Raw genomic sequence first — 14483 nt, forward strand, 5'->3', positions numbered from 1 at the left:
TGCTACTAAATGATATTTATACTAACAAGGAGTCTCTTGTTCATAGCAACTTCTTCTATTAGCGTTTAGTGTCCACTTCTACCGATGTTGATATTGCAGATAAGTTGTCTTATTTTATTATGCTTAGCACATGTACAGGGGTCTTTCCGAAGTACCTGGAGTAAATCGACGAGGGTTGAAAAGTTCCCCCTATCTTAGAGTTTAGCAAACTCCTATGGGTCTTTCCTGGGGGAAGAAACCAAAGTACCCAGAGTAAAATCACCAGGTTGGAAAGGCCCCCCCCCCCCCCATCTCCAAGCCACATATGCTCACATCAGGAATCGAAACTAGAGCCAACTAGAGCTCAAAGCGTGACACTCTAGACCAATTTTTTTATGGTTTAAATTGTACGATACAGTGTCGTTGTCAAGCCCTAACCAAGAGATACAGGAATAGTTTTAACCAACCACAATGATATAAGTAACAGAACAAATAACTGATGAGGAATATATTTACAGTTTTTTAGACCCTACCAAAAGCTTAAATCTGAATGAAATAAGAAGTACTAATTTTGATTACCAGGACTGCTGCAAGTAATTTTGTTGATAAACTAGGAGGATTTTATTTGTATCCTGACAGGAAATTACAACTGACCAAATCAAACCTGATTATCTGTGTGATTCCGGTGACCAGAGGAAGTCTGTTAATAAATAAATACTAATTGTTATTATACCTGTATAGAGATCGGCCATGCAGGTGCCCTTTATATACACTTAGGCTAGGCCAAGTTGAATTTGTGTTCACAGTCTGGGATATCCAGCCCAACAAAAAAAACCAATTTGAATTTTTGTTTTTTGGGAACATCTATTACAAATTTTGTGTCCTATTTTGTTGGGTGGAAAATATAATTTAAAAATATTGCTCTTCTCAAAAGCTTTTTCAATTGGCGTGGTTTCAATTCCCAGGTTGTACATGACAAGGAGTAGGGTCGCCTGTCCAACCTCGTGGGTATTCTCCGGGTCCTCCGGTTTCCTCCCACTGCTAAAGACCCCTACCAGCGAGCGAATTATTGAAATAAAATTGAACCATATGTTAGTCCCGAAGTGACCTAGTTTGTGTCGAGTGGACATTAAACCCCATTTCTCTCTCTCTCTCTCTCAAAAGGTTTTACTTCCAAATTTAAAAGAAATGACATGCAGTACGAAACTTGAGCGTGGCTATTTATTTAACGAGACCAAGAAGAACCAAAAATTAATTAACCTGGCCTGTATCTAGTGTATATACAATATAAGTACACATCAGTAATTAAATGAAGATTCATTTCTTTGATGCTTCAGATTTAGAAGTGAACTTTCATTGATTTTCTCAATCAATGTGTAATTTCCTCCTGGACATGGTCTATGCTGTTATTTACCAGAAAATTAATGAGAATGTTGGCCGTTACAAACTCCTCCCACCTGTAATCAGATTACACAGGTGAGTTGAATCCAATTAATTTATAATATAACCAATAATTAACAATGGAGAAATGGTAGAAACAATGGTAGAAAGATACACTACTGTTGATAGTCAATCACACTTTCTTTATGTTGTTGGGTGTCATCTTTGAATCAAATTAATTTATAATAACCAGTAATTCACAGTGAAGATGAAGATTTAATGGCAGAAAGGTACACTAAGGTCAATTGTCAATCACTCTTGTTTATTGTACGGTTTCATCTTCATTAGCTTTTATCAACCTTAATGCAATATCAGAAGGTCTGGAAATAATGGTTTTAGATGTACCTGACAAAATGTCAAGCACCTTGATTATATCAGTTAGTTTTTTGGGGGAGCCAGGGGCCTTTTTCACGAAATTTTAACTAAGATAAAATCCAAATTTTAGTAATTTGATTGGATAATATTAGATTGATTTTAGTGATTAACCAATCAAAATTGATTTTAGTGATTGACCAATCAAAATTGAAGTATGTCCTAAAATTTAGATTTTATCTTTAGTTAAGATTTCGAGAAACAGGGCCCAGGATGGCTCACTGAGTAAGGCACTTGCTCATGATCACTATTGAAAATGAAATGAAATGGGGTTTAACGTCCTACTGTTCTGCTCCTAACCTGGGTTAATGAAGACGGGCATACGCCATACAATGTGCTCTGAGGGAAATTTTGCTCGGGCAGCGGCGCTGCGGCCTACTCTTATATCAAATTCCAACTGCCAAAGGATCTTTTACGTGCATGCCAATATGTACACGGTAACTCGGTATTTCGTCCCATCATAACGACTAGACAGCTGTCCTTGTCAGACCCTCGTCCTGCATCACTGACAAGGGGAAACCACTCCGGAAAATCTGGATGAACTTTCTCGGCCAATGCAGGGATCGAACACCCATCCTCCAGGCTAGCGAGCCAGTGTCTTACCCACTTAGCCACGTGATCCCCCATGATCACTATCAATTAAATCTATAAAAGATAACTGACCACAAAAAACTACAAGGTTGATATAGCAGACCTAATGTTAGCCTGCATATATATATTTCTTGCAGTCAACAATCTCTTACTGCCAATATATTCTGGCTGGTAATGATTTCTTGATGGTATTATTTAATGCTGGCAATATTTTCCTGTTGGTAAAAATTTGTTGCTGGTAAAAATTTGTTGCTGGCAATATGTTCTTGCTGGTAAAAATTTCTTTACTGGTAATAATTTCTTGCATGCAATAAATTCTGACTGGCATTAATTTCAACTGGCAATATTTTCTTGTTGGTAATAATTTCTTAACTCGTAATAATTTCTTGCATGCAATAAATCTGGCTGGCATTAATTTCAACTAGCATTATTTTCTTGTTGGTAATAATTTCTTAACTGGTAATAATTTCTTGCATGGAATAAATCTGGCTGGCATTAATTTCAACTGGCAATATTTTCTTGTTGGTAATAATTTCTTAACTGGTAATAATTTCTTGCATGCAATAAACTCTGGCTGGCATTATTTTCTTACAGGCAATAATTTCTTGTTTTACAATGGAATACATTATAAATTCACTTTTGAGTACCTTATAAAGATGTGTATCTGTTTTTTTCGGATTTAAAAAAAAAATGTTAAAAGCTTCTTGATAATGTAAAGAAGATTTATTTAAAGACAAATTTCTAAGTGACTGAATTCTAAAAGATAAAAAACATGAAGATAAATGTTGTAATATCCTGTAATGTGGGATAAAGTAAACTTAATAAATAGAAACTTATCCATCTGACTTACAGTAGACGGCTTAGAGGATATTGTCAAGTCACTGGAATCGAAATTGAAGGCATATATATGTATATACTTGTAGTAACCCTTTATCAATTCTGGTCGCAAAAAAAGCCCAGGGAACGAGCTGACAGGTCCTACTTGACATGAGTTATGGCTTCAGGGAATGAAATCTTCTAATCAGGGTGTCCCTAAGTTGGAATGTTGTCGATACCTTAACAGAATAATTCCCGAAGAATTATGGCGTTGATTAAAAAGAATATTATGAACCAAATCACACGGGTTGCCCTAAGGAGCACACAGCCTCTATCTTAATCAGCTTAAAGCTCAATCAATCACGCATTATTGACTGAAACTATTGTTAACATAGCGCTAATTCTTCAAATATCCCCTTTTCCTGATGCCATGAATGAATGCAATCGGAATCTTTATATTCAGTAATGGTGTGCTTGCATGATTCCGAAGTGACATGTGGACTTCAGGTATACATGTTCCAATCTGACTAGCAAATAATTGAAATCCAATTTATTTAACGATAGGATTGTAGAGAAAAAATCTCATGGTTGTAATTAAATGAAATCAGAATTGATGTGAATTTAAATACGACGATTGTTGGACAAATACAGGAGTATCAGATTGATTTTGTAAATTGATTTTTTTTAGCCTTTGTGAGTAAAGAAAGAGTCTTGTAGTCCTTAATGATAGTCATACATTTTTTTCTAAGTCAAGTGGAATTCAAATATCTCTGTAAATCTTTTTTTCTTTTTGTCTCCTTTTAAGCTGGTTAGTTGGGTGGTCAAGTGGTGTAACACACACACTTAAGATCATCAGGTCTGTCATTGAGTCAAGTGGTGTATTTTCAATCCCACTCTTGTATGTGACAAGGAGTACGGTCGCTTCCCTAACCTCATGGGTTTTCTCCGGGTCCTCCAGTTTTTATTCCCACTGCTAAAAGACCCATATGCGCTAGAAAATTATTGAAATAAAATTGTACCACTTGTTAGTCCCAAAATGAACTGGTTTGTGTTGAGTGGACATTAATTAAGCTCATTAGATCCAGAGGCCTGTCATGTATGCAAGTCATGGGTTTGGACACATGTTTGTTACAAGAAGTAGGATCTTGTGTCTAACCTTTTGGGATCTCCAGTCCCCTCACCCTTTTCTAAAATCTCTCTCTCTCTGTCTCTCTCTTGTAAGCATGTTTGTTACAAGTAGTGTATAACCTTTTGGGATTTCTATGGGTACTCTGCCAGTCCCACATCCTTTTCTAAAGATCTCTCTCTCTCTTTAAAGAAAGACCTACAATAGGCAGATTTACCTCGTGCATAATGCATCTTTAATTAAATGTTAAATGATCATTTTGATTATATTTTAGATATTGTCTGAAATATGCCAATGATGATCAACTTCTTTAATGAATGATAAAGGGGGGTTGGACTGATGAATGGTTAACATGTGTGCATTGTATCACAAAGTCTGTCATTGAGTCAACTGCCGTCGTTTCGATTCCCTGGTTGTATGCGACAAGGAGTATGGTCGACTGTCCAACTTCATGGGTTTTCTCCGGTTCCTCTGGTTTCCTCCCACTGCTAAAGACCCCTTTTCGCAAGCGAAATAGAACCATATGTTAGTCCTGACCTGTTTTGTGTCGAGTGGACGTTAAACCCCATTACCCTCTCTCTCTCTCTCTCTTTCATGTCTTTGAGTATAATTATGCAATGTCAGTATTTTGTGCCATTAGTAGTATATGTGTGTTTATCTAATGGTTTTCTATCAGTCCTACTGCACTACCAGTACAAATACCAATATACAATAAATAAAAGGAAAGATTATTAAATATTTATAGTTTCATTTCCTCTAAGTGTTGGAAAATTGTATAACAAAATTATGCATATTTAATCAAATAAGACTACAACTTCACAGTACATGTCAACTGAAAGAAAAGGACGTTTTTACATGAATACTATAATTCAAAACATCCTTTTATGATCTGTGGTGAGTTCATTTATTAGATAATAGTTTCTGGTGGTTTTAAACAATTTAATTCACACTCAAAGGTATTCAAATCGATATTTTAACATTTAATGAAGAAGACAAAACAATATTTTATTCTCAGAAAAGGATTGAGGAACAGGCTAGCCTATGTTACAACTCTGTATGAAAATATCACTCATAGCACGCTGTATGGTGTATGCCCATCTTCATTAGGTTGACCCTCATAGCACGCTGTATGGTGTATGCCCATCTTCATTAGGCTGACCCTCATAGCACGCTGTATGGTGTATGCCCATTAATTGCCCATCTTCAATAGTCTGAGCCTCATAGCACACTGCATATGGTGTATGTCCATCTTCATTAGTCTGTCCCTGTAATAATTTTATAGTAAATTGAATTTTTTTCTTCTCCTTCTAGGAGAGATTATGACGTCATGCATCTTCGATAAATTGCATACTGGATTGATTTTATTAATTACTCTTCGTGTGTATCTAGTTAGTTAAATATTTTGCTAAATACGATGTCCCAGTATATATCCTAGAGTTGGCCGAGATAGTTCCTCAGGATTTTTCAGAATGGTTACACCATGTCAGTGGTGCAGGACATGGGGCCTGGCAAGGGACAGCATATGAATGGGATGAAAAATTGAGGTGTACATGTAAAAGAATTCTTGGTAGTTGGTGTTGAGAGACACACCACTGCATGGACAAAATTTCCAGAATAGCACACTGCATGGCATGTGCAGAACAGTAGAAAGTTAAACCCAAGTCATTCAGATGGGACAAAAAACAGAGGTCCCGCATACACATTAGCATGCACATAAAATATCCCTTGGCAGTTGGAATTCAATATAAGAGTAGGCAATAGTGTCAATGCCCAGACAAAATTTCCCCCATAGCACCTTGTATGGCGTATGCCCGTCTTCATTAGCCGAGTCGAAGTAGGACGTTAAACCCCATTTCTTACATTTCATTCCATTTGAACTGCTTAAAGTGTTTTGTGGTTGATAATTAATAATCAAGTTTGGCATGTTCTGTTGGTCTTGAGGTTTTTTTGTAGTTGATAATTAATAATGATGGCCATCTTGTCCTACAGGTGCATGATTAACAAGATTGTGTGTGTTCTGAATGTAATGAACCAGAGATTGTTTTAGGGTTGTAAACTACACCAACATGGGTCATTATTCCGTTAAACACCGATATATCACCTGGTCTTCATAACTCCGTGTAAAATATGACTTCTGCTTATCTTCTGACCACCATTTCACCTTACCCTCAGCCACCATTTTACTGACAGCTTCTCATTAACTTTCACACATACAAATTGTTTTTCTTGATAAATGTTATTTTCCCTTCATAATTGTTTTCTGTTTGTAATAAACAAAAATGTTAATTTTCGGTGCTGCCATCTAAATATTGGTGGTGTTCGTTTGATCTTGTGAACATGGCTGACGACCGTATGTTAACTATTAGTATTAAACAGTCATCGCCATGAAAGATATATACCTGCAGCCAGGCCACCTTAACCAGTGTTAATTGTTTGTATTGTAAAAACGTTCGGACAGGTGATATTGAAAAAAGTGATACTAGAAACCACATTTCGGTAAATAATATTGCTTATATTGTAAAGTGTTCAGACAGGTGATTTTGAAATTGTTTTTTTTTAGAAAAAACATTTGGGTCAGGAATTTATAATTTAGAAATCAAAGTTTCTGTAATGTTGAAGTGTTCCACAAGCAATTAAATAACGTTAAAATAATAATTGTTGTCCAATGAAAATAATTGTTGTAGTCATATTTATTTAGTAGGCTAGAAGATGTAGATTGCCCTCATTAAGAATGGGTTTAAAAATACATTTTTGAAGGAAATATTTTAGATTTTCACCACTTGCATCCCTACCTGTGTAGCAGTTTAAAAAATAGGTTTGAAAAAGAGAATGTAAATATCTTTATAAGGTTGTTGTTGTTCTTAGTGTTTAATGTCTGCTTCCAACGATGGTGATATCGCAAACAAGGTGTCCGAAGGAAACCGAAGTACCCAGAGCAAACCCACGAGGTTGAGAAGGCACCCCTATCTCCTAGCTGCATACACTCACACCAGGGATCGAAATCACAACCGCAAGCCAGAGGTGACCGACCAGCTAGAGGTCAAAGCGTGACACTCTAGACCAATATGCCATCCCAGGCCACTGATCATTGTTTTATACCTGTACATTTAAAGCCGCTGTTCATCATTTAAGGGATGCTTAATGTTTTGCAAGGGGGGTTGGGTGGCTGAATGGTTAACACGTGCGCGTTGCATCATAAGACCTGTCATTGAGTCAAGTGGCATGGTTTCGATTCCCTGTTTGTATGTGACAAGGAGTAGTGGGGTCACCTGTCCAACCTTGTGGGTTTTCTCTGGGTCCTCCGGTTTCCTCCCACTACTAAAGACCCCCCTGCGCAAGGGTAATAATGAAATAGAGTTTAACCATATGTTAGTCCCAAAATGATCTAGTTTGTGTCGAGTGGACTTTAAACCCCATTTCTCTCTGTTACAAACTACAATATTATGAAATTTGAATCACTACAGGGATATCAGTCAAAAATATCTCAACTGTATTCAGTATTCAGGGGCAGATCCAGGAATTTTTGCAGGAGGGGGTTTGCCAGGTATCCCCCCCCCCTCCCGCATTGCCTCTATCATTATTTTGGCGTATATACATACACATTGAGCTTTTTAAACAGAGAAATTCAACACCTCGTTTGACGTCAATTTTTATTATGAATTAATACAATGAAAATGTGATTCAATTTCATGGATGCAAAGCATAAATTTTGATATCACATAATGTCTATATCATTATCTCGTGCTTTGAGTGCCCATCCTGTCCCAAGTGAGACAATAAAGGATAAAGCACACGGCCGAGAACCTTTTCTCATAAAAAATGTTGATTTACAAACAAATTTTATGTAGCTGAGCGGGGGGGGGTTCAACCCCACAACCCCCACTCTGGATCCACCCCTGGTATTTACAAAGATTTGATGAATTGAACCTGTCCCAATATTCAGCATTAACTGCAAGTGATGGGTAAAATCTTTTGATGGATCCCTTATCTGATTGAATCAGAGCTGGAAGATTATTTAACGCTGATATGTGTGAAAATAATGGATATGGTCAAAAAAAAAATGCAAAGGACAATCAGCGGCTTTAAGGAATGATATATTGTTGGTTCAAACAGCAAACAATTTTTTTGCTTGACCTCTGCCATTGATATTAAGATTTTGCTTTCTTAAAGATGCATTATGTAAGATTTCGATAAAGAGCTGACAGTTCTCGGTATAATAGTTAAAAACTAGATGATGAAGGGAATATCTTGAAAGTTTCAGTCAAATTACTTCAGTCTGAGCGACGTTATAGCGGTTTGAGAATAGGGGAGTCTTGATTGTCATTGCTTCCATTGTTACGATAGTAAACAAAGTCTTGTTTATCCATTTTCATTTAAATCATTGACCACTAATAGTGTTTTAAATCCGTTCAAAATCTAGAGCATCTGATGGCATTAAGAGTTGATTATGGTCTTGGCAAGTTAATAAATGTGTAATTGATAATATATAACATTTATGGCCCAAAAGAAAAACCTATGGCAATAGACAGATTTACCTCTTGCATAATTCATCTTTAATTAAATGTTAAATAATCAATTTGATTATATTTTAGATATTGTCTGAAATATGCCAATGATGATCAACTTCTTTAAAGAATAATAAAGGAGGGTGGCCTGGCCTAATGGTTGGCAGGTGCACGTTGTATCATAAGGTCTGTAATTGAGTCAACTGGCGTGGTTTCAATTCCCCGGTTATACGTCACAAGGAGTAGGGTCGCCTGTCCAACCTCGTGGGTTTTCTCTGGATCCTTTGGTTTCCCCCCACTGCTAAAGACCCCTTTGTGCAAGTGAATTATTGAAATAAAATAGAACAATATGTTAGTCCAGAAATGACCTGTTTTGTGTCGAGTGGATGTTAAACCCCATCTCTCTCTCTCTCTCTCTCTCTCTCTCTCAATGAATGATAAATATTCGTCTAACAATTTATTTTGCTTGACCTCAGTGATCATCATGTTTTCTGCATCTGTTCAGATCCACCAAATATGATTGATAGCCGTCAGTCATACCTTCAGAGTACGGTTTCATCTCGTTTGTAGTTTTCAGGATAATAATCTAAAACCTGTGGCATGAGTGATGTTTTACAACAGCCATCTTTGATTCTATCTTCGAGTAAATACATGTCCTGTTGACAAACTTACCTGTTGTATGGAGAAAAAAAAATCGTAAAAAAGCTCAACACATTTGTTTGTTTCATCTTATCTGATTTGTTATTGGCTAATAATTTTATTGTTTGACCATATCTGTTTCTTTATTGGCTGGTTCTTTCTCTCTTTGATTCAATCTGATTTATTATTGGCTAATATTTTCTTGTTGAATCAGATTTTACTTTTTTGTTTTGACAGATTATTTTGTACAAGTTGAATATGATCCGTGAAATGATGATGACTTTCCAACATGGTGACCTTTGTTTGAACTTCTTTATCTCTACAAATTGTCACTTTCTTTTGTTATACAATATACACAGCTAAAAACTCACAACAGAAACACTTGGACACGTGGGATCACGTGGCTAAGTGGGTAAGACTTTGGCTCGCTAGCCTGGAGGTCGGGTGTTTGATCCCTGCATTGGCCGAGAAAGTTCATCCTGATTTTCCGGCATGGTTTCCCCTTGTCAGTGATACAGGACGGAGGACATGACAAGGACAGCTGTCTAGTCGTTCGGATGGGACGAAAAACCGAGGTCCCGTGTACACATTGGCGTGCACGTAAAAGATCGCTTGGCAGTTGGAATTCGATATAAGAGTAGGCCATAGTTCCGCTGCCCGGGCAAAATTTCCCTCCGAGCACACTGTATGGCGTATGCCCATCTTCATTAGCCAAGGTTAGGAGCAGAACAGTAGGATGTTAAACCCCATTTCATTTCATTATCACAGGTTATTGCAGAATAAGTGCTCTCATCTGTGATTGGCAAGGCCAAGATTCAACCAAGAACCATCTTTCCTCCACTTAATTTCTACTAAATTTCAATTCCCTTCCACGCTATAAATACATCAAGAAAATGGATACAGAGGCTGACAGGGTGTTTTACCAAAGTCTGTCACCTTGGTAATGATTTAACAGGTCTGTCACTTTGGTCATGTTATAGCAGGGCTGTCACTTTGGTCTTGTTTTAGCAAGACTTTAGCATGTCTGTTACTTTGGTAATGTTTTAGTAAGACTGTCACTTTGGTTTTGTTTTAGCAGGGCTGTCACTTTGGTCTTATTTTAGTAGAGTTGTCACTTTGGTCTTATTTTAGTAGGGTTGTCACTATGGTCTTTTAGTAGGGCTGTCACTTTGGTCTTTTAGTAGGGTTGTCACTTTGGTCTTGTTTTAGTTGGGTTGTCACTTGCGTCTTGTTTTACATTCAATTTTCATGCCATTTAATAAAGAACTGAACTGTATAAAATCACAACATACAGTTAAATTTATAGCTTCTATATGTTAATAAGCACCTTAGAATTTGACTTATTAGGAATAATTGTTCTAAAGATTGTCATAAAAAAAAAATATGTAAAATATTGACCCAACTGGTGAAATTTGGAGTTGAGGCAGAGACTTAACATGATTTGTGTGTGGAGAAAAATGTGAAAAGTTATAATCTCTTTAGATCCAGAGGCCTGTTATGGATGCAAGTCATGGGTTTAGACGCATGTTTGTTACAAGGAGTAAGATCATGTGTCAATACTCATGGGATTTCAATGGGTACTCCAGTCCCCCCACCCTTTTCTGAAGTCTAAAAGATCTCTCTCTCTCTCTCTCTCTCTCTCTCTCTTTTTCATGTCTTTGAGTATAATCTTTTCTAAAGATCTCTCTCTCTCTCTCTCTCTCTCTCTCTTATTTGGTATTTCTATTGGTACTCATTTCAAGTCCCCCACCCTTTTCTAAAGTCTAAAGATCTCTCCCTCTCTCTCTCTTGGGATTTCTATGGGTACTCCAGTCCCCCACCCATTTCTAAATTTTAAAAGGTCTTATTTGGGATCCTATTTTAAAGTCTGAAGATATCTCTCTTAATATGAAAAGATTTCTCTGGATATTATGACTTAATTGTGAGAAAAACAACTTTTCAAGATTAATAACCTTGTAATACATTGTACGACCATGTCTCAAGTAGGTATTCACCAATTCTTCATCCCATTCTAATATTTATAATAATCCCACTGAAAGGTAGTATAACAAGTTACAACAGAAGTATCATAAATAGTGGCTGACCAATAAACTGTTTCTACTCCAAGGGTTATCAGAATGTGTTTACAGATTGGTTCTAGTTTCTATATATTTTACTTATATCGTGTTCTACAACTATTTCCTTTAATCTGACCATTACTCACATGTCAAACACCAAAATAGCCTGACTTCCTTCAGTTGATAAGGATTCACATGTTTCTATGAGTTAGTGTTCAAAACACAGAAAAGCACTAACAAATCTAAGAATAAGCGCACATAAATTGAAAATTGAAACAGGGAGATATTTAAAATTAGATGTAAACGATCGTTTGTGTAATATATGTCAACGAAATTCATTTCATAACAAATTTGCAAAAGACATGACGAAAAATGAAAAAAACTGTTCAGATTAATTCTAGATCGTGAACCAAATTTTTATAAACTGAATGATTTACAACAATTTATAATACTAATGATGAATAAAAATTTAGAATATTAAAATGTTTAGGAGCTTTTGTATTCAATTCGTTCATGTCTTTGTGAAGTTGTGTATCTTTGTATAATTATGTCCATGTTTGCCCCCACCCCCACACCCCCTGTAGAAAGACAGTTTAAGTTTTATGAATCTGGGCAATTCACTGCATCCCCTCACAGTTTAGTTTGATTATTTGCAATTGTCTATGTATATTTTGAATAAAATTCCAAGGTAGTATGATAAATAAACCTTTCACTGAAAGTGGTAGAAAGGTGGAAGAATCCATGTAACAATGCAAGTACGCCTGGATCTCAGTGATTCAGCCGGGAAAGAGCACTTATGTTAGTAAAATATTTTGGAATTATCTGTGAATAGGGACCGATCGACAACCACCAGGTGACAAATGAATTTTCAAAAAATGGGCATCACAGAGAGTCACCATGACCCTTTGGATACCCCCTGATCCATTTTCTTGTTATTATACCAGTAAAGATTATCTTGTTATTCTAAGCAATGATAACAACAGATTTTGATTGATTACTGCAATTATGGACAACATTTGATAGGCAAACAATTTCAAACATTTCTCCCCATAATCCATCATATGGACGACTGTTAACCCAACCCAATAACAGATATATATGTTGAAAATATTGTGCTATTTTGTTTTAGCTTGTCATATTTGATAATATCTTTTCAGTCAAACCCCTGGTTGGATTCAAACTAGGACATTCACTGTACAATTTGGTAAGTTTTTGACTATTTTTTTAATCTGATTAAAATACAGACCTATATTTCATTTTGTTGTTTATACTTTCGATGGCCTCCACTGCATAAAGATCTGGCAAGGTATAGTGAGAGGTTGTGTCAGGGGTAATACAAGTGGCTTTTAACCCTATGGGTAATTGGAAATACAAAATTGTTTTCGCTGTGAATGTCTACCCACAGTTCCATGTACTGTACGACAAAAACTCACCACAACAGACCGTTTCATTGTCTAATCCCTCACATCAAACAGAATGTGGGTTATATAACAACACTTCCAGATTCTAGTGTAGTGGAGACAAATAAAACGAAATTTTGACCTATAAACAAACAAAACGAAATAGGATCTGTGTTTCAATCAGATTGCTATTTTGTTCACCTCAGATCAGCACCATTTATTGTCAAAAAATAGGCCAATTTTAAGCATTATTCCAATATTTAGCTTAATCCTATTTTTTTTTAGCATTATCTCAATTTTAAGCATTATTCCAATTTTTAGCATCATTCCAATTTTTGGCATTATCCCAATTTTTGGCATTATCCCATTTTTTTTTAACATTATTCTGATTTTTAGCATTATATTATACTAACCCGGACATCTGGGGTTGGATCCCAAAGTTGGCTGGGAATTTCCTCAGTATTTTTCAGCATAGTTTCCACTTGTCAGCAGTGCAAAGGCAAAGAACTTGACATGTAACAGTGTGTAGTAATTAGGATGGGTCAAAAACCTGAGGTCCCATGTACACGTTGGCATGCATGTTAAAGAACCCTTGACAGTGAAAATTCAAAATCAGAGTAGGCTGTATCCCCACTATCCTGGCAAAATTTCACTGATAGAACACTTCATAGCATAATACCAGTCTTCTTTAGCCCAGTTGGTGCAGAACAGTAAGGCGCTTAAAGGGCCAATCCCGATAATATTTTGGAGAATAAAACTGCTTAATTTGGGGTTAAAATTCCATAAAAGCCTCTACCTTAGGGCCTAGCAACTAACTCAATATACGTGATACGTTTTCAAACAACTTAAACCCATCAATCTTCATCTGGAAATGGAAATCAGCATCCCAAGCTGTATTATGCGGTGTCTGGATATAACCAAGACTTTTATTTTATAAAAATAATGTGTCGGTGAAATTTATCTTTCGTTATCAAGTATAGCACATGGTAGGGTGACCCACCATAAATAAATATCTCCATATATCTCGACAATTACGCCACAATATTTATATATATGCCAAGCCTCAAATCAGTTTCACACAATTATAGTCACTAAAAAAACGATCATGTTGTACTTAATAAGCTATGACCATTAATCATGTATAAATAATAGACTGAAAACTGGTTCCAAGAGTCGTCCATAACATCCAGACACTTTTGAGTAAAAGATAGGTTACGTGCCCTTCTTTTGAAATTAGTCTCGCTTAACCAGTCTATCGACCATTCTACGTCTGATTGACAGGTCGGGATAATCAAGACTACATTTTTACGAAACATAACAGAAAGCTAGAACAAGAAATTGAATTTAGAAATAAGCACGTTAGGTAGCTCAACAATCGTTTTAAGAAGCTTGTAAAAGTAAAATGAAACTACTGCTAGTATCATGCTCCTGTCTAACCCGAGTGATTCAGAGATATTATTTGTACTAAACCAAAAGATGCCGCTCTTAACGGTACAGTTAATGATAAAGCGATTTAAAAAATGAAACGAACGTAATTTCTAAATCTGCTGTAATAACC

At 36.2% G+C, this 14483-nt stretch overlaps 1 protein-coding gene across 1 annotated transcript in view; it reads left to right on the forward strand.

Annotated features, from left to right (window-relative positions):
- Positions 1-1322: 1322 nt before the first annotated feature.
- The window catches only part of LOC126821931 (alpha-mannosidase 2x), a 164111-nt gene continuing 150950 nt past the window's right edge, over positions 1323-14483 (forward strand). Inside the window, exon 1 of the mRNA XM_056101171.1 lies at positions 1323-1455. The gene's annotated coding sequence lies outside the window, so the exon portion shown is untranslated. The remainder of the gene's footprint in view (positions 1456-14483) is intronic.

Source organism: Patella vulgata, chromosome 5, assembly GCF_932274485.2.
Source record: "Patella vulgata chromosome 5, xgPatVulg1.2, whole genome shotgun sequence".
Lineage (NCBI taxonomy): Eukaryota > Metazoa > Mollusca > Gastropoda > Patellidae > Patella > Patella vulgata.